The following is a 26,199-nucleotide window of genomic DNA, read 5'->3' as shown; positions in this document are numbered from 1 at the left end:
CAGGCCTCGTATTAGTGCAGATTTTCAGGGAGCACATAATTAAGGTGACTATCGCTATAGTAAGGTGCTCCTGAGCAGCAGAACCCCTGAATTCTCACACCTGGTACGAGTGTGGTACCCAAGAGTTTCTGCTTCCATGTGACTTTCTTTCACATTCTGACCATCTCTGTTATTGTATTTTATAAAACGGGATGAGGAATCATGAACCATCACATGCTTTTACTTTTCTTTGGAGCAGGAGAAACAGGGTGTGAGGGAAAGTGGTGGGCTTATAAAGGACCTGGTGTCATAGTAGAGCAGTGTTTTTATAGAGACACACTCTTCATTGTTCCTCAAATAGAAACAAGCCCAGCCTCTGTTACTTTCCCTCTCAACACCAGTGAGAAAATGAACTCTGCTTTCCAGCCTCTCAGAGACATGAGGTAACAATGGATGTAGAAGAAATCAAATTTCTACCCCCCATGTGTGACCTCCTTATTTTCTCCCTCTTCCTTTTGCCTGTCCCTCCCTTCCCCTTTCTCCCTTCCTTCTATCTTATTCTGCACTCCATCCCCTGCCTAGTTAACTAAGAATGCTGAGTATGCAGTACTAAAGAGAAATGAGCATCAATTAGACTCTAAAGTGCACTTCATTTTTTTTTTTTGTCCACCCATGCCAAATTGAATTAAGCTATAAAAAAGCACAATGAAAAGGCAATGAACTTTAATTATCGAAGCAGAACCTCAGCATGGGTCATTGCTCACTAAACTTTGGTTCAATGTGTGCTATCACACTGCACATGTGCTGGCTCGGGGCTGCTATTTTGATCCATTCAGAGATGTAAATTTCACCATATTTGTCACTGTTTTATCTTGCTATTTTAAGTGTACAGTCTCACTTTTAATGATCAGACCTACTCACTCATATATCAGTGTTTAGTAGATCCCTTGCTACTCCTTTACATGGTCCAACACATTTATTTCCACACAAACAGTCTGTATTTGTCCACATGACTGCAAACAGCCTCTAATTACTCGCATCATTCATGGAAGGAACCACACCTATACCTCCCTACCTTTAATAAAGAGATATGTTCAGAGAAACCCGAGTAATTATTTAATAATGCATGAGATAACAAAAAGCTGGTCACGCTTGTTAAATGTCCTTTTATTGTTGCTTTTCTCATTCTCTACTTATGTTCTTTTTCTGATTTGTTACACTTATACAATGTATGTAGAAGAAGAGATCAAATCACTTTAATAATTCATCTGAGAACACTAGAGGCACAGTGGGAAACAAATTAAACATGATAACTGAGACAGTGCTTCCCCCATGTGGACTGGATAGACGGGGTAACGTGTGTCTGAAGAGTGAGTGAGACACAGAGAGCGGAGAGTAAGTGTGAGACAGCAGCTGTGATTTTCCTCCCCTCTTCTTTGGGGAGAGGCTGCAGACAGAAAGATGGTGGATTGGCGACTCTGGCTGGAAGTTTGGAATGGTGACCTCAGCCGGAAGTGTTTGACCTCCTAAAAAAATCAATTTAATTCTCTCAAATGAAGATTTCAAACAAATTATTTACAACTGTTGTAAGTAACACTTTTAAATAAGGTAAAAAAAATAAAATTAAAAAGTAACCGTTGAGTTTTCCAGTCCAAAAAAGGTTTTAGGGGGTGCCAGTCCAAACATCTGGCTGAGGTCCCCAGTCCACCATCTTGTTGTCTACAGCCAGGTACTCTTGTCTCTGGGTGGAATGCAGGATAAATGGCATGGCATGACGTGACCTGTGTAATAGGCTACCACTATTTGCTACTGTTTTATCTTGCCATTTTAAGTGTGCTGCATAAATTCTGACCTGTCCTTAAAAATATGTGAAAGGTCTGGATGGCATGCCAGCAACAACCTTTCATTTAAACCCACTTGTCTTTCCTACTACAGTAAAGTGTCAATAGGGAGGTGAGAAAAGCTGAAGAACTATAATGGCTAAAGGCATTTCATGACTAAAAGAAGGAAAGGTGTTACTTAACACTTAACAATAAAAACTAAGGTTATATGCTCCCTTTAATAAGGTGTATTATTTTGTAACAGCATAGGGGTCTTCAAGGATTAGTATAAAAAGCTATGATTGTGCTTCATTTATTTTTTGTATACATGGCTCATCTGATATCACAAAGATGATCATCACGGTAACGATCCAGGATTCTAGATACTCTATGATTAGTTATTTGGCTCAATGTGGAGTATTTCAGGTTATTGAGGACATCAAGCAAAATAAGAGGGAGAGACCTATAAAGACAGGATAACATGAGCCATCAGTCTAGTGTTACAGGTCAACAAATAAGCTGCCAAAATATCCCTTATAACACCGCTGAGTATGCCAGGTTTCAGGTTAGGAATTCTGTCTTATAGAAAAGAGGTTTTAGTTGTATAAAACTAAATTGGATGCACACTTTTCCACTCTGACCTTATTGACACCACTGGGTATTTATGTAATCAAACAGCTTGAAATACATTCAGCTAATGCATCCAGTGACAATGCAGTGTGATTATTTTTACTGTGTAACAACGAATGAGGAGATAGAAATGTACCCTCCCGTGAAGCTGTAGTACAACCAGAGAAAAGCCATACAGTCAGCAAATTTACACCCTACCATCTATCTCAAGTTTGCTAACATTAGCTACAATTTGCCACCAAAATGTACTGGTCATACCAGGCCACACAGATACACTGTGGAAGGTTTAATTTATTATGCATAAATTCATATTTTCATTTTTAGGATAAAGGATTCTTCACTCAGATGTTAATTAGTCTCTCTTTACAGAGCCCACTTTTCCATTTTTCATCTGAACAAAGTGAAGTGACATTATAAAGTGATATTTTACAGCATGTACCAGAAAGCCTCTGAAAGATTTGGTTTAAATCAGATTCTGATTCCTACGAGACTTGACATGACTGGGTAAGTAGAGCTACACACTACCAAGCCGAAATCCATTTTAGTTACAAAGAATATGTGGACGACTCAATTTAAAATGATACCTCTACAGTACCTTGGAAAACATGTTAATGCTCAAGCTCGCAGTCACCAAAGAAACCATTTCAGTGAACAGGAAATGAATCAGGCGATCCAGCCCTTAGACTCTCTCACACACGCACGACCTTTGATGTCTTTGTTGAAATAGGCCTGTTACACAATTGAATTATGGTGAATCATTATCCGTTGGTGTTGTCTCCTGGTGGCTTACATAACTGGGATTTAATAATAGAACAAGCGCACAAATACTCTCCCACAATAGGACTGGTGCTCCCTGTCCAAGAAGTGGCACTGAGGTTTGTAGCTCCGTTTTGAAAATGAGAGCCATAGAGTGAGAGAAAGTGGAAAGATGAAATGAACCGAAGAAGTGCATCTGCCCAACCACAACCCTGCCGTTCAGCCTGCCGAGTCACATTCCTCTTGGCCTGTGTGGTTTTACAGAATCAGAAATGTCTCAAGGGTTTGTGCATTTAATATGCTATCAAAAAGCATGGATTTTAAAAGCAAAGTACACAGTTTTGATTCAAATTTTCCCTTTAGACAAGGCACTGTTTTAGTTTGAATCTGAACACATATCACATTACAGATGATTCCAGAGCACTACAAGCTGCACACAGCATTCAGAATTGCATATGCACCAAAGAACTGAGACTGTGGCCAGTTGAGAATTCTTAGATACTGCATGTGTGAAGAGACCCAACACACACAACCCCACAGACATTATAACTACTACTTTCCTGTACTACTGATTTAGATACAGAGAGGCATAACAGATTCTACTGTGCTCTCAGACCTCTGCTCTGAGGCTCAGTCTCTATGTTAAAACACAAATTATGAAAATATTTTTGACCTTTCAAAAATTCAAGTGCTGTAAAATGTGAGATGATAAAAAACTGAAAGTGTCTGTTTTAGTATGGAACTTCTGACAAATTTTGCAGCACTAAACCTTGATTCCTGACAAATTACTGGCGGACAAATTACAGCGCTTCAGCTGGAGACAAACAAAAGCCTGACTAAGGGACAAGCTTAGCTGGCAAACATTTAACTTCAGCTGAAGACCCCACGAGTGTGTGTGTGTGTTTGTCTGTGTGAGTGAGAGAGATAGACAGAAAGAGAGAGAGAGACAGACTCCATGTTAGCAGTCACATCACATCACAGTTGGCAACCAGAATGATTAAGAGAGTCACCATGCAAACTAATTTAGACATGGAGCATGCTAAACGATTACTGGCAACTAGTTATTTCATATGAGGACATCAAAAGGCTTTAATGGCATGCAGCATTTAATCATTTTGTTCATGTCCTTCATGTGTTGGCATTGGTGAATACAGTGGACATGTGTGATCATTTGCATGTAGACATATGCAATCAGTTAATTTGCATGTGTGCATACTGTATCTATGTGATTACAGGGGAATTGAATATAGTGTGTGTGTCGGGGGTGGGGGGGGGGGGGTTATTTATTTCTCTCTATTTGAGGATGAGGTCCTTTGAGAGGCTCAAAACAAATTCTATTGTAAACCCAAATCTACTGAGGGACTGTGGGAGCCAATGCCATTAATCAGAGTCAGACATATCCCCATATGCAAACAAATGAATTAGAGCCCTTGCCTCCCACCAGGCCCACAACACAGTTGAGCAGAATAGGGTGTAAGAATATTAGGAGAGGTGAAGGAATGCTATATAATAAGATAAAGATTAGAAAACTCTCATATGGCAGCAATGTTAGGTAAATATAAGTACAAATGAGGTCAAGTCAGTTGGTTCAGTGAAAATGAGATAAGGCCCAGACAAAGCATTAAAACTCTTCACTTTCTCTGAATTATATTTAAGCATGTTACATGTAACTCAACAACATTTTATGTATAATGAATAAGCAAAAAATGTCTTTAATGATGGAACTGCAGGTTGAGGCAGGGAAAGTATTCCAGAGCACAGGAGTGGCAGCACTGAAGGCTATGTACTCCACAGAATGTAGCCTGGTGTGAAGAGTGGCAGGATGTCACACAAAACCTGATAGGAATCCACTGGAGATGCTGTAGAGATCTGGTGATGGATTGTGTGATCCAAATGCAAGGATAAAATCAAAGATAATGCCTGGGTTGCAGACCTCTGCAGAAGGACAGATGGAGCAGATGGAGCAGCCATCAATGGACGGCACCAGATCATCTCTCTCTGGAGTATAGCCTTGGTAGCCACAGCCACAAGTGTGAGCATGCTGGATGTCATCCAGTTTTTTTTCTGTCATGAAGGCAGCTAATGTGTGACAGAGGGAGGAGGTGGGTGGAAGTTTTTTTTATAATGTTACAATTGTGCATCATTGGCTCTAAGCCATGATGTCTTTTTATATGACCCAAAGGAAGCAGGTGATGAAAAGTGGCGATCCGAGCACTGAGCCTTGGGGTACCCCTTGGTAGACAGTGGTTCATAAAGCTCATGGTTGGGCATAGTATTTTGCTGAAGTTGATGGACAGCAGGATTTTGGCAAGGAAGAGGAGGTTGGAAAAGGGCCAGAAGTTATTCAGATCATCTGGGAATAGGTTTGTTTTCTAAATTGGTGTGACAGCAGACATTTAAAAACAAGGAACAGTGCCAGAGCTGAAATGGGTATTAACAACGCTGACAGTGAATGGTACAAGTAGACTGAGGTCTGGTAGGATGGTATGAGAATCCCCGGGTAGAGATCATAGACAGTGAGCTAGCATGTGTGGTTTGTTGTGGTAATCATAGAGCCTCTGGCCACCTTGGACCAGGGAAAGGGGATGCTGGTGTTAACAAACAGGCATTGAGAGCCCCTGTGCACATAATGGCGACTATGTGTGAAAAACAAGGGCTTTTAATGTACGAACAGAACAGCTGAAGAACAGTCAGCAAATTGCCAAAGTTGTGACTGAGGCCACAGGTAAGATAGCAACAAAGATTTGTATCAAACTTCACTAAAAACACTCATTAGAAGTGACAGAGATGAGGCAAATAACACCAGCATGCTCCCTGGATGTCCTCTCCTTAAAGGGTCTGTAATCACTGGAAGTGGGTGCACAGGAACCCAGCAGCACACAACTGTATGCCACTGTGCAGCACTGGGATGCTGTTGTCCTCTAGGAATGATGAACCCAGAAGTCCTAAATATATAAACAGAGGAAGAAATACAGTTGATGGGAGATAAGGATGAAAAGTAAGGTAGGCAAAGATAGATAGACAGAGAAGAGGGCACAGAGGATATAGTTGTATTTATGGAAAATCTAGTCATTACCTCTGATCACTGAACTATGTTCACCACCATTTAGCAATCTGTCCTCTAATTAATCATGTACTGTAATCAGTCAGAGACTGATTTTTGAAGTCTCTACATTGTTGCTTCCCTATGCTCTGGAAAATACAATACAAATTTTAGTTTATGCTATATTATATTTTTCTGTTTCAAACCCTATGAACTATCCTGCGTTGATGACTCACTCCTGGGTAACTGTCTACTGTGACCTTATAGGGCCTCAGAAATCAAAGCAATGAGCGTCAGATAGTGTTTCTCCTAATTCTTCACAGTATAGAATCTATTAGGTGGAAATGGGTATAGTACTCATTATGCTGATAATGATCTCCACAGTGGTGATATCACAGTGATTGGAGATGGTTTCACTGTATTGCCACCAGGGCAAGCAATCATGTCTGCAGTTATTCTGGCTAATTGTGACATGGTGGCAGAGGCAGCAGGGGGGGGTTGGGTTAGCATTCGACACAGAGCACCAGCCAAGCCTGCTAGCTCACATACAGCCATCAGCGCTAATCTCCTGCTATGTGCTAACAATAGCACTGATGTGCTTGCTTTCTGGAGGCGCGTAACTCTCCCCAAGCCTGCCTTGTTTGTGCGGTGCCCCGACAGCCAGCCGTCTTTAGCTTTTCCATTACCAAGGGAACAGTAGAGCTGAAATCAGCTGGGGTACTGTCTGTCCCGTGGAATGGTTGTATGATTGAAGGCATACAGGTTACTGGATTTGGCATCACATGAACTGAGAAATGTGGAATATGTAGATAAACGGTTCCCTAAACCAATTACTACACATAAAGCACATTGAGATTAGTAAAAGAGAAAAAATGTGAAGCAGAATAAAGAGGATGGAAAATGAAGATACAGTATTCAGTGTTTACAAGTGAGGAGAGGATGCAAGAGTTTGGAGAGAGAATGAGAGAGAGAGTGAAGAGACTTCAACGGCTAGACAAAGCAGCAGCAACTTTTACAATAATGTGAGTCAGCAGAAGCGCAACGCAGGCTCGACTATTTTGAATTGAATGATACAGATGAGAACTGTAGAATACAACTGTTACTTTGTTACCTGTTACTTTGTGTGGTAGTATTAGTTGAGAAACATACAACAGATTCTTTTTAAACAATTACTTCTGGTAAGAAACAAGTATATGTGCATCAACGCTCTGCTTTGCTTTACATTTGTAGTATGTGTACTATAAAGACATAGACATATATAAATACATGTACAACAATCTTCTACTATTTACCACAGAGCAGCTCCACTCAAGTAACAAGGGGGGAACTGATGTTTCTTAGTGGCAGACAGTTCTAAATGAGGCTGAGTGGTTTAAACTGTTTTAATCAGACTTTTCTCTTCCCACACATCCAACGTTGTGTTTCCTGCTATCAGAGGCTACTGATCATCATAGTTAAGAGTAAATATAAGCCTCATAACTACATAATGTTGGTAGAATTTATTGTGCATTTGAAACTCATAGTCTGGCTATTGCACTAGTGTTTTATTACTCATACACTAGTAAATAAACAATGTACCAGTATTTGCTTATTTCAAAAGTTAAAATTATTAAATGTAAATTATAAATTGAATTGATAATTGATGGTAAAAGTAATTTGTTTCCCCACTTGCTACTTGCTTTTCCAATACACAGCCTCATTTACTTTTACTAATTGAAATAATAAATGTACAGTATATAGATTAATGGTACTCCGCAGTGTGTGTATGTAAGCCAGGATGTGATCTCTCTTTTTCTTGGTCCTACAATGACATTGTGTTTCCTTTCATACTTATATTTATGTATGTGGTCTAGCACATTTTGTAAGGTCTTTAAATCCTGTAACATCCCCTGGGCATTGAGCTTAAAACATGGCAAATTACACTGGACCTCAGCTGCATTGAAAAGGGGAGGGCTTCTCCCATGGTATGTCAAAGTTTAATCCTCCATTTTAACACACTCCCTGAAGTGTTCTTTATTTGTCTGTTTGTATTTTTCTCTACCCACACCTTAAACTTATTCAAAAACACACTGTGGATAATGTCTGAGATGTGGTGGCTACTACAGATTCCATCTGCCACTCTGGCAATGAAAAGCAAACTGTCATTCCTAAATCTATAGTTTACTGCAAAGTCTAGATGCCATAGCAGTATTATGCCAGACACGTCCTTGACACTGTAGTGGATAAAACAAACAAACAGACTATAGTAACCGTTAATGCATAACATGTAATATGGAATAAAACACAATAGAGTGGGTTATAGTGTGAGTTAAAAAAGTGCTTGTGTAACAGTAACACACATTGACCTTTTGTTCTTCAAAATGTGCGTGTGCTGCACTCTGAGTGAAAGTCAGACGGCCGGGCCTTTCTGTTATTCAGAACGTCTTGCAGGGTGTTCCCAAAAAAGACAAGCTTGTCTAAGGGTTGATGCAATTGGGGGAATAATGTCAGGAAGTGAGAGATGGGAATAAAATTAGCAACGGCGTTGGTCAGGCGCATGTGTGCGTGAAGACCCAGGGACAAGACGTGTGGCAGACTGACTGACTTTCTCTGCAGAGAGACTAAGACTAGAGAAACTAACAACGTGATCCTTTATCCCGCCCTTTCAATCATATTTCAATACTATTTAATTAATGATTCTTGGCAATGCACTAATTCTCTCTGTGCACTGATTTGCGACCACAACACTTCCCAGCCAAAGACACAGTTAGAGAAAGTGGAGCTGCAATGTCACACACGTAGCAGTAGTAGTCATCCGGCAAGTGGTCATCAATTTGTTGAGTTCACGAGCAAGTCTGAGACATGAAAAGCCACAGCAACCACAATCAACACACACAGGATGTTTGGAGCCCACAGCAGTCTTCTTGGCCGGTTACCCATTTTAAAAGTGAGGGAGCCATCAAGCTACAGGGGTGATACATTTTCCTATTAAGTAAAGTAGATAATGATGTGTAAGTAGCAGGTTTTGCTCATGCATCTCTTCACTGTTAAAATACAATATGCTGACTTACTTCCACAAAGGTGAGATGGGATTAATATGCCTTCATTTTTCAAGTGGTTTGTTTCTCCATCTCTGCTCATAATTGCCTGAGCACAGTCCAGGTTCTTTGATTTTATTCTGCTTGATTAATTTCACAGTGTTTGGAATGGTAATTACCACAGAAGTAATATTTATATCATACAATACACTAGGTTGGCCTGAATGATGTTATCACAGTGACTGCTAGGTGGCTAATCATCCTGAGACCAGTAATGTCCTATACCCAGGCTACGTTAGAAAAGTAAGATTGTGTCTTTTGAGTTTTGTGTCTTTTGCCCCCGATGGTTAAAGCCACCGATTGAGTTGGCACCACAGACGGCTGCCTTGGTTCTGTACCGGAAACAAATACCTTGTGTGTAACATACTTGGCCAAATAAAGGTGATTTATTTTTATCTTATTTATCTTATCTCAAAAGTATTATTTCTCTCCAAATTAGGTTAAAATTAAGCTGTAAACAATATATATTAGTAAACTTTATCTGATTATTATTATGTAACTGACATTACTGACTTTGACTGCTCTCTTTTTGTACATATGTTATGCTTTTTTGGTCTTTACAATTAAATTGTAACTGCCACATACTGCTACAATTCAGCAAAGTACATTTGAAATGAGAGCCCACATTGATCATTCTGGGGAAAACGGACAGCCTAGGTTTGTTTTGCACAAGCCAGTACACTCTTACTTCTGGAAACTGGCAAATAATTATTTGAAATGAAGTTGCCGATACTTTGCAATGCTTCATCAATTAAGTGCTGACATTCAAAAACTAAAAATCAAAGTCCTGTTGACAAACACAATGTAAAACAGCGTGTGGAAAATGTTATTCCACTTCAGAGATTCATGCCGAACTTTTTTATTAAACCATATAAAACAATATAATTATTGTTAGCATGTTACAGCAGTGCTCCGTCAATTAATTTGGATCGAGGTCCACTTCACAGAGGCTGTAATCACAGTGCAGCCAGTCCTTTATTGTTGGAACAAAAACTGCATAACAGCCTCATGAAGATTTGTTCTCCTGTTTCACTGCAGGGAACACTAGATCTCCCCTAAGTCAGTGAATCTCTTTTCCATCACAGTCATGAAATTCTCATGTTCTAATGGGAGGATGGAGGATCCTATCTTTTTTGAGGTTAAAAAAAAACCCTCCTCTACACTTTCCCTGTCTTTTCTAAATTCTTAACATCTAATTTCTCTTTGGAAGACAGAAGCCCGTGTAACGCCCTTGTGTCTTTGGTCGCTTTGTTTTTTACACAGTAGAAGGAAACATGGTGTGCCATTAAGGTTCATCTTTCAAAACCTAACAGAAATTAAACAAAAAGATGAATTCTAAGAGTCAAATAGAAAGTGCAGAGCAGGGTGAAGTTGATTTTCGTGAATATAAAGGAAATGGTGAGGCGGTGGTTCATGCCAGTACATTTCACAGTCAGGATGTAACACTCATTTGTCCTTCAAGAGACCTTGCCCTCTCTTATCAGTGAAACAGACATGTGATCTCCATACCACAATGGGCAGAACGTGTTTCTGTTCTGCCTCCTTACAGTAGTGGTTTAGTGGTTCTTAGTTCACATTAGTGTCCTCTTTTAACTACAAAACTCCACATTCCTTTTCAAGGATCTGAAAAATAAACAGCACAGCAGAACTTATCTGAGCGCAGAGGAATATGCATTATGATGGCCAGGACGTGGCAGAGCCTTTATGGAATATAGAAACACCTCGAAATGAAGCTAATGAATACAGAAAGAATCTGGCTCTCTTTTATGCTCTGATTAGTGTTATGCAAATGCAGAGCACACTGGTGGGGGAGAAGGAGGAAAGACTCAATGCCAGTGACTGTAGGGGTCCCACCTGTTTCATCAGGCACAGACGACCCTTTTAACCTGTCCATACTGCTCTAAAACAAACACACACGCACCCACATCCTTGTTATGGGCCACTTTATTGACTTACATTACATTTCCTGGAGACTTACCCTCTAACCTTAACTTGAACCACTACTTGCCTACCCCTCTCCTTAAACCCTAAAAGTCAACAATTTACTTTGTCGGGATCAACATCCTATCTCCATGACAATGTAGTGGGTTCCTGGTTTTGGGTCCCCACAAGTGTAGAAAAACAAGGCTTTTTCCCTAAGGGTTTTGTCATCCTATGAAAAAACAACTCATTCTGAGTTTGCTTTTGAAATGGATGATTTAATATAGACCACCTGGTTTTTATTTGTTTTCACCGCTCTTTTTCAAAATAATGTGACACAAAAAGAGACGATTACCCCACAACACTTATCTGTAGATGAGATGCAGATTTAAATCAACGCACACCTTTTCATATCGGTGGCAGTGGGAGAAGGGGAAGCCTACATCATAGGAACGAGGTTGCAAGTGCTGTAACTGTTTTTCAGAAACACAAAAGGATAAACTGAAGAAAAGCTGTACACAGTGATCAGCCTTTGTTCACTAGACCCATGTGTGCATCAACATCAACATCCAAACTGTATTGTTCAGTTACTCTCTCTCTCTCACTCACACACACACACGCACACACAGTGCAGTCCCGGAAAGAAAAGGCAATCCTCACACTTCATGAATTTTAAAATAGGCTTGAACTGTGTCATTTATATGACACAGTCGTTACACTGGAGCCCAATTAGCAGGCAACAAAGAGTCTGCAATGTTCCCCTGTTACTATGCATATCACAATATCGCTGTGTGCGACTCCAGAGCATGGAAGAATCAAACCAAACAATCACATAAAAGAAATATCAGGGACATTTTCTACAGATAGCTTGACTAGATGAGGAGGTCACGGCTGCTTGAGGATATTCACTCAGCAAAATTTAGAAACACTATGACTGAGCACTTGACTTTCACACAGATCTAACTGTCAGGTACGTAAAAATATTATTCCATATACTGTAAAAGTCTAATCACCACTAATCACAATTTGACTTATAACTTGCAAGTATTGATGAAGATTTCAACATGTTTAGCTTGAAATCTGCCAAAAAAAAAAAAAAAAAACTTAAGGTGATACTTGGAATTAGATTATTTTATCATTTGATTGAGCTCAGTTTGCTTAGACAGGCAAATAAGCATTTGAAAAGTTTGGAATAAAAGATGAATCCTTCCTCCTAGTTCACGTGTGTTCACACTGCCTTGGCCAGATTTAGATCTCCTTTGTGCAGTCACCCAAATCGAAGAGTCACCTTTGCTGCAGTAATGACATGACCCCTCGCCGGCTTCGCACCTGCAAATGTTGGCAAAACTAATTCACAGCCGAACCGTAGGTATCACTGCTGAGAATATGGATGAACATTTTGCCTCCATTCCACCTGTGTTTCCATGGATTTTTAAAACATTGCCCAAGCACTGTACAAGCCACTTCCTTTTCAATAAGACAGCTTTATTCAAGAAATGTTATAATATTTTACAAATTACTTATGATATTTATTGAGGGTTATGTAGCAGTCTGCCTCATATTTATCTGACAAATAATAAAAAAACTAAAACGGGAGTTTAAGTCATAATGTATTGTAACATTATGTTAATTTACTGAAATATGACATACTAGCCTTGAATGTTGTGGGACTATTTCCACTACTCAGTGACAGCCAAATGCTGAGAAGTCTGGCACGGACTGCAGGAGGCTGGCCACTGGGAGGTAAGCACACACGTACACACACATTTCCTTCTTCCCATCAAGCACGGCTGGCTACCTCTCTACTGCTTCTCTTGACTGTCTCTATAAACTTAATTTTATGTTTTCATCCATGAGAACTATGACCTGCTGACATACAAATTAACATTTGTCACTGAGTGACAACTTCCCATATGTGCCGTTGTGTAAAAAATGTGTAATTTTAGTGTTCTTGTTTCTATTTACATTGTATTTTTTGTCAGCCTTATAACGAGAACCAAGACATCATTAGATTCAAATGGTGCCATTAATATGAAGATAAAGCTTTTCTTTTTCATCTTGATTCCGGACAAGCAGCCTGTTTGGAAACAAGTGTGAAGGTTTCATTACACGAGATGGCATCTGTTCAGGATCAGGTTTTGATGTATATGTGTGAGATTACCCATTAACCATACATGCATGAGCTCTCTCAATTTCTGCAGCTCACATTTCAAAGTTCAAAGCATTTCTTTTCTCACTCAGCCACGCAGCAGAGGAGTGGACTGACAGCCCCTGTCACAAGGCCTTGACCTGAGTAGTGAAACAGACTGGTACCTCTGCAAACTCCACAGAGACAACTTGGATTAAATCAAGTGTAAGTCTATCCTTGTCAGATCAAAACTATCATAGCAGGGCAGCCTCGCCTACATGCAGGTGCCAGGATGAGTGACACATTAAGGTCAGAGACTAACAGGCTGAGTGAGTGAGCTGGTAGTGAGAGAAATACACAAAGATACTGACACTCACACAGATACACTCAGATGAAAACACACATCATGTACATATGCATGCACATGTGCAGGTGCATTTCTGTAAGGTTTTTGTGTGAGTCAAGTACAGTATTTAACAGTAGTTTGCCATTCCTTGTGATTAAACTTTCCAGAGAATGCACAAAGATGCAATGTTCCTGTAGCTCCACAGTCAGAGAACGTGTAATTGCTAGCTGGGGTGTGCCCACGCTGTGTTGTATTGTGAGGCCTTGACTGATGAACAGACTCTTGCTGTGAAGCTGAGCTGAGCTTCCATCTGATTGCCAGCCTAATTGCGTTCATGAGTTAAAAAGCAGATCTGGGAGACAGACGGCAAAGCTCGACCCAGATGTCCAGATCCCAGACACTCGGTCTGTACCCATGGGTCTGCAGAAGGCAACAGTTTCAGAGGGCACATGCATAGCTTTCACACATGTGCACACACACTACTGTAGCAAAAGTCTACAGGAAAATTATGTTTCACCCTAAGCTCTCTGTTTTTGAAAATGATCCTGTGTTCCCGGCTATCCAGACAACACTGCAGAGCTTTTGATTATGAGACATTTATGTACACTTGGCTCTCAAGAGTACACCAATGTAATGTGCATACTGTGATAATCAAAACCGAATACACATACACAATCACAGAGGCCCAACCAACCATTTCAGTTACATGTAACTACACCCATGGGGAACTGATTCTTTTTCTAAAACAATGAATGAGCAGCTGCCTGTTTAGTAGTCACAGCATAATGAGACTAGTCTAATCTTGCTGGTGAAAGTGAAGCCTAGCTTAGGGACACACACACTGAGGAAGGCTGTTCTAATGCTTTTTTTTTTTTTTTTTTTTTTTTTTTTTTTTTTTGCTTGATTTGATTCAACAGCTGCAAGGTTGTGACTTTTTTTTTTTTATGCCCATTATTCCTGACTACTTCCAGGTTTCTAGTATTTTCATGATTTCACTTGAGGAAACTGGGCTGAAAATTAAATCAATCCTAGTGAAATACCAGTTGTGCTCTGATGGAAGCACAAAATCTATGCAACTATCCTTGCAGATTAAACTTACAATTTGCTGTGGACAAAGCACTGTGTAAAAGAAATGCTTCTTCTCCACAGGGAGAAGCCCATCAGCTCTAACTGGTCACGTATCAGTTACAGCTACAGTACAAGGCACTTTTTTTTCATCTCAAACAGTCAAACACACCACTACAAGTTGTAAGCAGTACATTCTGTTGTGTGCACACTTGCTTATGTCTACAATAATAACGAATTTTTTTTCGGCTTAACCTCTCTCAGACTGAGAAAGTGACTCATTTGCTCGACAAGGTACTGACTGCATGTGCATTAAATTCACAAGAACCATACTTTCCAGCAGACTCACGGTCTGTGTATTTTAAAATAGCCTACAGTACTAAATTCAGATTCTTACTAGTTTTGTCACTGTAGGCTGGTGTCCACTGACAGCCTCTATTTTATTTTAGCTAGCAGCTCATAAACTGCCAGGGGATGCACTAGTTATGGCTCTGTTGCTATGCGACCACTAAAAACCTGTTTGAAGGGCATCTCTCCAGTTCAAATGTTTTTAACTTTGAGTGTTAAGAGCACGGAGCACCGAGCACACTCAGCTCACTCTAAATTCTACTGTCAACAACAAAAGATTGAGAAGACAGCTCTTGAGAGGAAGGTCTCCATTCTTGCCCTGCCTTCAATTTCCTTTTTTTTTATTGTCCTTTCCATTTTTTCCCATTTCTTTTCCTAAGGAGGACTTAGCACCATAATGCACAATCTGGAAAAATAAAGGGAGGCAGTAAATATATATATATATATAATGTGTTAATGTGTGTGTCAGAGAATATGTTTGTGAGTATTTGCTATGGCTCATGCAAGCTGCTATTAATGGAGCTGTCACATCAGGCCTACCTCGGGTGCTGTCACTTTCATTTTAGCGGCATGTGAGATTCCAGCGAGGTCAAGAAAAAAAAGAGACTGGCAGTACATAGGAAGGTGAGGATTACTAAGCTGAAAAGACACCATCATCAAGACTGGCAAGGTGAGTGATGTCAGGTAAGTTGTGAGTAATGACGCATCCTGAATTCAGGTCAGCACTTTTAGCTGAAATTTAGAAAGGAAGCGAGGAAACTGGAAATAGTGATGGAGTTGGAAGGATTCCTTTTTAACCCTGGGTCACAGTGGCAAATTTATTTGAAGTTGTGTTTTTTCAAAATGGCTAAACCACTAGAAACACCTCACGATGTTGCCTCGCTGAACACAGTTATCTATATTCCATCTAATCCTCTCCTTTTCCCAGTGTAGGAGTGGCAGTGGAGAGAGGCACAGAAAAAAGAAGCAATGCTCCCTGGCCTCTAGAATGACAGAATGGCACTTTTATGATGTCTCTCAGATTATTCCTTGAGATGGATGGGCTAAGATGGAACACCAATTGATTAATCCATCGACTGGCGGAATGTGCTGCGGCTGTCCCCCTGCTCAGGTGTTCTTTCCTTCGACAGAACACTCAGACAGACACGCTGGAGAGGATGACTAATGAGTGTGGCTACTGCAGATAGCATTCATGTCTGTCTGTGTCCAGGATGCTCACTTGTGTTTGGTTGACAGAGTAGATTACATTATAGAAGCATAAAAAAACATACAATCTCAGTCTCAAACGATCATCCACGGTGATAAAGAAAACTGGACACGACTCCCTCTCTCTCAGTAAAGTCTATGCCATTGTGACAGTGAGCCTGCAGTGACAAAGCAGTGACACATTGCTACATGTTTACAGCCAACCAATCTGATACCTAACCTGTTCAAAGCATTGTATGCATCATCCACCAGCAGCACAGTTTACAGTAAATGGAACTTAGGCCGCACAATGGCCGCCTGTGGTGTAGACTTACACCACTGTCATCTTCCAAATGTCAGTTTCTTAAAGGTGACTCTCTTCTTGCTTACTTCTGCAAGGACAATGCATGATTAATTCCCACTTGACTGACCTCATGTATAAAAGGAGCAATCATCAGCCATGATGCACTTTGAAAAAGCTTCAACTGACATCAGCTAAAATACACTTTAAAATTCAAAATCTCCTCTGAGTGCTGACAAAGATGAACTTGCGATAATTACTGTACAGTATGTCCACTGCGATATACAGCAGGTAATATTTAAATCTATACATGTATTTATTTTGCAAAACATCAGTGAACTTTGATTAACTAGATTTCAAATATTTGATGGCGTGCTTAGACCTTGTTTGACTGCAAACATTTATCCATGTGGGAAGAAGTATCCTAGCAATAAAGACATATGAATGTGTACAGTAATGTCTGCTAATTTCAGTAGAAATATACTCTGCATGTTATTGTAGAAAGTTAAATGCAACACACTGAAGGTGTGTTTGTATTTGGTTAGTATGCACTTACAGTAGGCCTTCCAGCATTAGACATTAGGCCTTCCACTCTTATCAGGCAAACCACTTCAGACCCCCCTGCATCGCACTGCTGGTCTTCAATACAAAAGGCTGGGAGTCAATAACAGATCACTGTAACTATTCCCTTTCTCACTGAATGAAACCCCCAAGAGAGACTTTATACCCAGAGAAGATGAAAAATGTAGGGGTAGCTCGATTATTGATACAAGTCCCAGGCAGTGAAAGAAATGAATGCTAATGGTGTCCTAAGCTGGGCTTTACAAAGATTAATCCGATTTGAGAAATGAACATTTTATTATATGGCACAAAGTGCTGGCCCTGATCTGAACTGAGTCACAGGCTAAGGAGGAGAAAAATGACAAAAGCAGTGTGAAAGGAAACATAGGTATACAGCCGCTTTGCAAGGCCCTGGCCTCTCATTTTAGTAGTGCGCCTTTCCAGCTGACAAGTGCTTTCATTTTCTGACATGGCTGCTTAGTATGATTTTCAATAGATAAGTCAAACAACAGTGGCTGGAGAAATTGGTCATAAAACAGATGTCTATGGTGGCAACATTATCAGCTGAAGACTGTCTTTGTGTGAGCAGCAGGAAGTCCCTCTCAGTTCCTCTGCTGCACCTGCTCTAAGGCCATTTCCTACTGCTAAGGAGGACTAATAGGGACTCACTGGGGATACAGCTGTTGCCACTCTAGCATAGTGAAATAAACAAACACTGATCCAAGGCTTCCAAGTGAATCAGTCCATTTTAAAGTACTTTGTTCCTTATGTAGTCCGTGACATCCCAGACCTACAGTATAGCCCACATTCATCTCACCACAGGGATGAGAGGGTTTGAGCAGTGTTGAATGAGGAGGTGGAACTGTCTCTCTGTTTATTACTATGGATAACTGCACCAGTTGCCAACAAACAACTGCAATCTTAGGAACATGTAGGAAGAATTTATCATGCTGAAGCCTCTGACAGGCAAAAACATAAAATCAGCAATCTAATTTGTCTCCCCAAGGTGATGCCACTCCATCATATACAGGGCTTTTCTTTCAGTGGGTGAATAATGTTTGCCATGTTTCTCACTTTCACAGGTGAGAGATGCAATCCATTCTTTGTCTGAAGGGTGACAGCCACCTCTATTTATGCTTTTACCACCAACACTGGTTTATCACCAGCATGACAGAGGTCTATTTTTAAGCTCACCTGTTACAGAGTTTAAAAGCACTGATATGAAAGATTTAACAGTTGAATTTGTACTAACCTCTGCTCAGGACAATGCTCATCCTTCATTTAGAAATGCAGGTGACTGATCAACCCCCGGGTAGACTGTAGAACATAGGGATAAAGTCTTATTAAAAGCATCCATGTGCACATTAGGCTGCTTGCATCTTATTTGAATTTGGGAAATGATATTTGCAATGCAACTGGGAACACCTACAACTTCCCTTTTAACTCCTTCTATATCACAGATGTATCATCTGTTGCTTCATTGCATATTGGGACAGGATTATATTCAGCAGTCTAGTGGCTCAGATTTTCAAGCCATGAACTACAGTATCCCTGTCTATTCCAGCTCAGCAGAGGGGGAGCAAAAATGGCAGATTTTAATTTCAGCACCACTCAAGACAGACAGCTCCCTCCCAAGCTACTACTAAGGCAATGAACAAGTGCCTTCTGTTTGAACCGTACAAAGAAGAAAACAGACCAATGTTAGACATTTTATGCAAGAGTCTGAAATGCCAGAGATCAAATTCTAATACTAATTATTTTATATATTGCATATTTTCCCTCAAAGGTTACATAAGCTAAAAGGCAGATTTCCAGATAGGCCAACTGAATGTAGCCTGAGCGCATGCAGGTATGGATTGGATGGATGAATGTGTGGATGGATGGACTGCAGTTGCCTTGTCTGCATCCATCACGTTAAAATGTGAAAAACCGTGCCAAGCGCATTTATTATACCTCCTTTTACAAATATGTGCCTTGCAAAGATTAATCCGATTTGAGAAATGAACATTTTATTATATGGCACAAAGTGCTGGCCCTGATCTGAACTGAGTCACAGGCTAAGGAGGAGAAAAATGACAAAAGCAGTGTGAAAGGAAACATAGGTATACAGCTGCTTTGCAAGGCCCTGGCCTCTCATTTTAGTAGTGCGCCTTTCCAGCTGACAAGTGCTTTCATTTTCTGACATGGCTGCTTAGTATGATTTTCAATAGATAAGTCAAACAACAGTGGCTGGAGAAATTGGTCATAAAACAGATGTCTATGGTGGCAACATTATCAGCTGAAGACTGTCTTTGTGTGAGCAGCAGGAAGTCCCTCTCAGTTCCTCTGCTGCACCTGCTCTAAGGCCATTTCCTACTGCTAAGGAGGACTAATAGGGACTCACTGGGGATACAGCTGTTGCCACTCTAGCATAGTGAAATAAACAAACACTGATCCAAGGCTTCCAAGTGAATCAGTCCATTTTAAAGTACTTTGTTCCTTATGTAGTCCGTGACATCCCAGACCTACAGTATAGCCCACATTCATCTCACCACAGGGATGAGAGGGTTTGAGCAGTGTTGAATGAGGAGGTGGAACTGTCTCTCTGTTTATTACTATGGATAACTGCACCAGTTGCCAACAAACAACTGCAATCTTAGGAACATGTAGGAAGAATTTATCATGCTGAAGCCTCTGACAGGCAAAAACATAAAATCAGCAATCTAATTTGTCTCCCCAAGGTGATGCCACTCCATCATATACAGGGCTTTTCTTTCAGTGGGTGAATAATGTTTGCCATGTTTCTCACTTTCACAGGTGAGAGATGCAATCCATTCTTTGTCTGAAGGGTGACAGCCACCTCTATTTATGCTTTTACCACCAACACTGGTTTATCACCAGCATGACAGAGGTCTATTTTTAAGCTCACCTGTTACAGAGTTTAAAAGCACTGATATGAAAGATTTAACAGTTGAATTTGTACTAACCTCTGCTCAGGACAATGCTCATCCTTCATTTAGAAATGCAGGTGACTGATCAACCCCCGGGTAGACTGTAGAACATAGGGATAAAGTCTTATTAAAAGCATCCATGTGCACATTAGGCTGCTTGCATCTTATTTGAATTTGGGAAATGATATTTGCAATGCAACTGGGAACACCTACAACTTCCCTTTTAACTCCTTCTATATCACAGATGTATCATCTGTTGCTTCATTGCATATTGGGACAGGATTATATTCAGCAGTCTAGTGGCTCAGATTTTCAAGCCATGAACTACAGTATCCCTGTCTATTCCAGCTCAGCAGAGGGGGAGCAAAAATGGCAGATTTTAATTTCAGCACCACTCAAGACAGACAGCTCCCTCCCAAGCTACTACTAAGGCAATGAACAAGTGCCTTCTGTTTGAACCGTACAAAGAAGAAAACAGACCAATGTTAGACATTTTATGCAAGAGTCTGAAATGCCAGAGATCAAATTCTAATACTAATTATTTTATATATTGCATATTTTCCCTCAAAGGTTACATAAGCTAAAAGGCAGATTTCCAGATAGGCCAACTGAATGTAGCCTGAGCGCATGCAGGTATGGATTGGATGGATGAATGTGTGGATGGATGGACTGCAGTTGCCTTGTCTGCATCCATCACGTTAAAATGTGAAAAACCGTGCCAAGCGCATTTATTATACCTCCTTTTACAAATATGTGCCTTGCTTTGTTTTGTAGAAAAGCTACACTCTTATAACATTTAAGCTTGCACTCAACACAAGGGCGCGCAGTGAAACGCAAGCAGACCCACGCGAGTGCACGCATCTTTTCCTTCTCTATATCAGTGCATGATTAGAGATCTTTTAGTTAGAGGCCGCACTATCAGTGAGGGTAAAGCCTTGGGGATACTGTGCCCTGATTTAGTTTATATCACTGCAGTCGTCAAAGGGAAAAGAAAGAAAGAGGGGAAGTACCACATGTAGACATCCAGCAGGAAGAACAGGATGAAGGAGTTATGTTATAGACACGAGTGAGGCAATCACACCAAGATTGTGTTTACACCACAAACACTAACTTACTTGTTCACAAGGACGCCGAGGTCTCTAGGATCTCTGTTTCAGACGGAGAACAGTCCTTCTTCCGCTCTCTCCCCAAAAACTGCATCGAAAAAAATATCCGCAATTCTCAGGCGATTTAGCAAAATCCGTGGTCATACTTGTCAGAGGCATCACGTTCCCACTCAGAACGACGTGGTATGTAATCCATATATCAGTCTGGATGACATGCTGTTAACTCTCACAGTGATGTTAATGCATCCGATGTTTCCCCTTCTTCTTCAGGGCGCATAGCTTTAACAAGTGCCATTGTTGAAACTACTCTCTTCGATGCAAAGCGTATCTCACTGTGGCCCCAGATGTTCTGCAAACGATGAGTTAGGTGATTGTGAAGTAAGGCTGTTTATAGTTGTTTTTTCCCTTAAATCTAAAGCAAATATTTAAAAAAGTAACCTCTCCACAACATGCAAGGAGAACCTCGTGCGGTCAGTTTCCAGGTAGATCGTAAAAAGCCCGTCATTAGACTGTTTGGCAGACCATCATGGGTTATTTTAACGTCTCGCTCACTGACAGTTACAAATGCAACTTTTCTTCAAGCCCCTATTACTTCTTAGTCATCAACCCTGCTGAATCTGATTAGATTTCACCTCACAACCCAGTGCGGATTCAAGATGCGTATTTCAATTTTCCTTCCTGTGTATATAAATGAAAGACATTTAGTCATTTGATAGGTATCCTACACATCGGAGAATGTATAAAGTTGCCGAGATGTGTGCATATCTTTTTCTTCAGGTTGCACCGTTCTCCATTTTTGAGAGGGAAAAAAAGCATCATTAATCGGAGATGCAACGTCGAAAGAAATAAAAATAAATACAAAACATCCGGCACAGATATCCTCAAGCAGCCTTGAAAAACCCGACAGAAATTCGGCCAGTGGATTCAAATGCGAAGACCCTTGGTTGTACAGCAAAAGCTCGGTGCTTACTGTACATGTTTTGTGCGCCTTATCTCACCCTGTGTGGACGGGAGTTATAGTTCACCATAGGCAGTCATCACTTCTGCGCCCTCGCACCATCTATGTAAGCAGCATTTCGGCAATTCAAACCTCGCCTATCCATTGATGCGACACACACGGTGTGTAAGAAACTGCTTAAGGATTGTTATCCACAAAGTGTTTATCGTCCAGGCATCTTCCTCTTCTCTTCTCTCGACTGCTGTGTCTTTTAAAGTGCTTCAAATCACAAATTTCTCCGTTCCATTACGCGCACGCATGATGCATCCATCTGTGCGCTTCACAGTACCTCAGTGAGCCCAGCATTTACGTACCCGAAAAAACGCGCGGCGCAGCACGGACGGACACTGAATTGATAAGTGCACAAGGGGAACATGGTGTAGGTTACCTCCCATTGACAAGCTGCTCTCTCCAAGTGAGACTGTTTCGTCAGTCACTGCTGGATCGCCACTGTAGTCAGCCGCAGGTCTGAAGCAGCGAGGGCAGGAGAAATCGTTTTCCCTCTTTCAGCCTTCATATAGCTTTGATTTGAACTTTGGGGGATCGGAACATTTCTCCATCAATGCAAGGAGCCCATGCGCCGAGTCTCGGCCGGATGATTGCCATTAATTAACCATTTCTTTACCTCTGTCATTCTCATCCATTTGTCAGTTTTTAAAGGGAAAGTAAAAACAAATTATTGTTTCGGCGCTCACCCATTTGTGTGTATGTGTGTGCGTGAGAGGAAAAGGGGGGCTGGGGTTAGATATAGGGAGACAGAAAGAGAGATAGAGTTAAAGTGAGAAAGAGACCGCTTCCTCCCATGTGTCTCTGGCAAATGGGACACGACTGCCACCTACCGACTTTCTTCACCTGTTTTCTATATGATAGTGTGATAGTGGCCTCAGGATATATATAAAAAAATACTGTTCCATATCTTATTGTATAGGACACAGTACAGGCCTGCACTCTTTATGGTGAAGAGACCAGTAACCACACAATCACAGAATGGGGACAACAGAGCACATCTGGGGAGTACTGTGACAAGTCCGTCAGTCCATAAAACAGTTGTAAAATGTGCCATACTCTCTCTCAAAATTCAACACTTTAAACCAAACCTTTAAATGCTGGATCTATGCTATGAACTATAAGATACACGTTCCACATCTTTTCATGGCGGTTGACTAGACTAGACTTCAGGTTTTCAGAAAAATTATTGCACATATTACGCTAAACTCAGTCATGTATAACAGAGCTTTAAAAAAAAGGTGAATTTGCAGATAAGTGAGTGAGAGTATGCCTCATCCAGGGATAGTATGCATTCACAGACCACGTGATATAGGTGTGAGAAAGCATTTGAATTCTGGACCAGGGATCTGTCCATCTAGCTGTCAACATCTGATCTCATTTCCCTCAGTGCTGAAGGCAATGCATCATTCATCTGTCTTCATAACGTTTACCTGACTGTCTGTGTATCTGGCTTATTGTAGGAGCCCCGCCCTCCTGCTTTCCAGCTGAAGGAGACATCATTAAATAACTCCCTTTTTCACTCCAATCTAATCACCTCACATTTTCATTGACCAAGCAAGTAAATGAAACTTGTTAAAGAAAAAAACACTGTTTTTCAAGGTAGCAGAGTAGTTTTTTAAAATAAATTCTCTGAATTTGCAAAATGTCCATGTTATTCATGTTATTCATCCATGTAATTGCCGACACCACTTTGGAGGGCCCTCTGCCATAATTTGTGTCATGTTTGCTCCATGACAGATTTGTCTACTGTCTTTGATTTAAGGCTTTTATATCTCCACCAGCTAGGAGTCTGTGGATCTCCAGTGACCACTCTTTACTATTAGGGTCTTATTTGCTGCATGGGAACCATCACTGGAGGCCTTAGTCTTTTATTGTGATTTATGTAGCTTTTGAGGTCACATGAGTCTTGGCTGGGGGGAACACTTCTTTTAAGTGAGGCTCTGGGACTGTCAGATATTGATGCCAGAATCCATTACCTTAAATACCACATGGAGGCATTAATGTGTTAATTGTAAAATGCATTATTCAACATGTTTTCAGTTACAGTAGTGTGACAGTGTATTTACATTTTACTGATGTGAACCCAAGTCATGAACACAACTGAAACATCATTGTAAAGATCACTCCATCCTTGAAGAATGTTAAACAGGTCCTGTCCTGCCATTAGCCTCTTTTCCACTGCCTGGTATCGGCTCAACCTGACTCTATTCTACTTATCTCTACTCACTTTTGGTACCAGGTGCTTTGTTTTCCACTGCAGATATCCCCCCCTGCAGTGTAGCTTGTTGTCATAGTGACACCACATGAAACTGCCATGAAGTCACTGGCCCACAGTGGTGAGTTTTTGAATATGTGGTCAATACCAGTTACAAAATTGTTCAGAGATGTGATGACCCGCCAATGTGCCAACTGGCTAGCTATACTTAGCAGCCATAGCTGTAGCCATAGCTGTAGCCAGTGTGCTTGTATGATCACATTCAGTAACCTTTAGGCTACATGATAAGATGTATAACATGGTGGTTCACGTAAAATAATGATTATATTATATAGTTACAGAGGCTCCAGGCCTCTGTCACAATGAATTGTACCCTCTATAACACGTGAGAAAGAACTGGCAGCTACTATTATGAATGAATGAAGAACGAGCAGCTGGAGTCATCACATGTAAACAGCCGGGTTCATTGGTGTCAAGATGGCCGTGTAGTAATGACAAATTTCTCTGAGTTGTCTGCAGTGTTTACACGTCACTGTTTGGTATGGCCTTAGCTGAACCTCGATGAAGGTGATACCAAAAGTAGTACCAGGTACCAGGTACTATCCCCAATGTTTGACTAATGGAAACACAAGTAAGGTAAGTCGAGTTGAGTCAAGCTGAGCCAGTACCAGATGGTGGAAAAGGGGCTATTGTAAACAACGTGACCTTGTTCCCAGAATGAAATTTCTGCTTGAAATGGCAAAGATATGCACAATATATGAATATAGATCAAAAATCACAATGTGTAAAACTTTAAAACCTTACTCATAATCTTATTGCCTGAAAGATTCACGTCAACACTTTTTTTTAAAGCTTGTCTCTATATGCTATTATTCATTCATTCATTCATTTTCTACCGCTTGTCCCTGAACAGGGTCACGGGGGGGGGGGGGGACGGAGCCAATCCCGGCCAGCCATCGGGCGAAGGCGGGGTACGCCCTGGACAGTTTGCCAATCCATTGCAGGGCTATCTATATGCTATTAGTGATCAATTATTAATAAATATAGATGAGAAACTTCAGAAAGTGTTGGCAAGTTCATAGCGGCCAGAGGATTAACAGTGTGAATTACAGATGAAGTGGTGGGGTAAGCTTTAAAATGATTATTGTTAATGACATCATGTTCTGTATCATCGCTTTATGGAGACCAGCCTGAAAAGTGGGTGTTATGACAGAAGAAAGAAAAAAGCAGTAGAGTGCTATTCAGTGACAGCTGAAGGCACACAGATCTCTTCCCTTCCCTGAGAGCATTATGTTGTCAAGGCCTGAATATTATACATGTGGATGCAATTAGATAATGTAATAATCATTTTGGGTATGCCGTGTACTGTAGGTCTCATCCGGCAATCAAGAGGAATACACTGTACAGTACGTGTCACAGTCAAGGGGAGGCTGCCCAGCATTGATTTGCTCTACCAAGATTCACTTTTAGCTGAGAGATAAAAAAATGGGAAGGTGTTTACCCTGCACACTGGTATAGATTTACCCAATTATAAGGAGCTGAGAACTTAAATGGAAACATAATGCAAAGTTTATAATAGCGATGACAGTGATGCCATGTTATGGGGGATATACAATCTTACCTTCTACAAATGTCAAACTGAAATGCTGAGAAGTTCTTTGCACACTTTAAAAATTGTATCTCAACAGTTGGTGTTTGTTATTTTAAGAATTATATTGCTATTTTGATAAAACATACGCCTCTCTCTGTCAGATGTTCTTCACAAATCTACATGTTCAGAGAC

General features: G+C 40.7%; 1 protein-coding gene across 4 annotated transcripts in view; it reads right to left on the bottom strand.

The window, feature by feature from the left end:
• Positions 1-26,199, bottom strand: part of lrrc4ca (leucine rich repeat containing 4C, genome duplicate a) — a 152,241-nt gene that overhangs the window by 23,623 nt on the left and 102,419 nt on the right. For 2 of the 4 annotated variants that reach the window (XM_020615206.1, XM_020615209.1), the window contains exon 1: positions 21,205-22,871. The exons of 1 other annotated variant lie outside the window; for it this stretch is intronic. The gene's annotated coding sequence lies outside the window, so the exon portion shown is untranslated. Of the gene's footprint in view, positions 1-18,411; positions 18,481-21,204; positions 22,872-26,199 lie in introns of those variants that run through there. One more of the 4 variants, XM_020615208.1, reaches the window with a different exon arrangement.

The sequence above is a fragment of the Monopterus albus genome, unplaced genomic scaffold, assembly GCF_001952655.1.
Source record: "Monopterus albus unplaced genomic scaffold, M_albus_1.0 scaffold160.1, whole genome shotgun sequence".
Taxonomy (NCBI): Eukaryota; Metazoa; Chordata; class Actinopteri; order Synbranchiformes; family Synbranchidae; genus Monopterus; species Monopterus albus.
The sequence above is the reverse complement of the archived record's forward strand: the minus strand, read 5'-3'. Positions and strand labels throughout refer to the sequence as shown.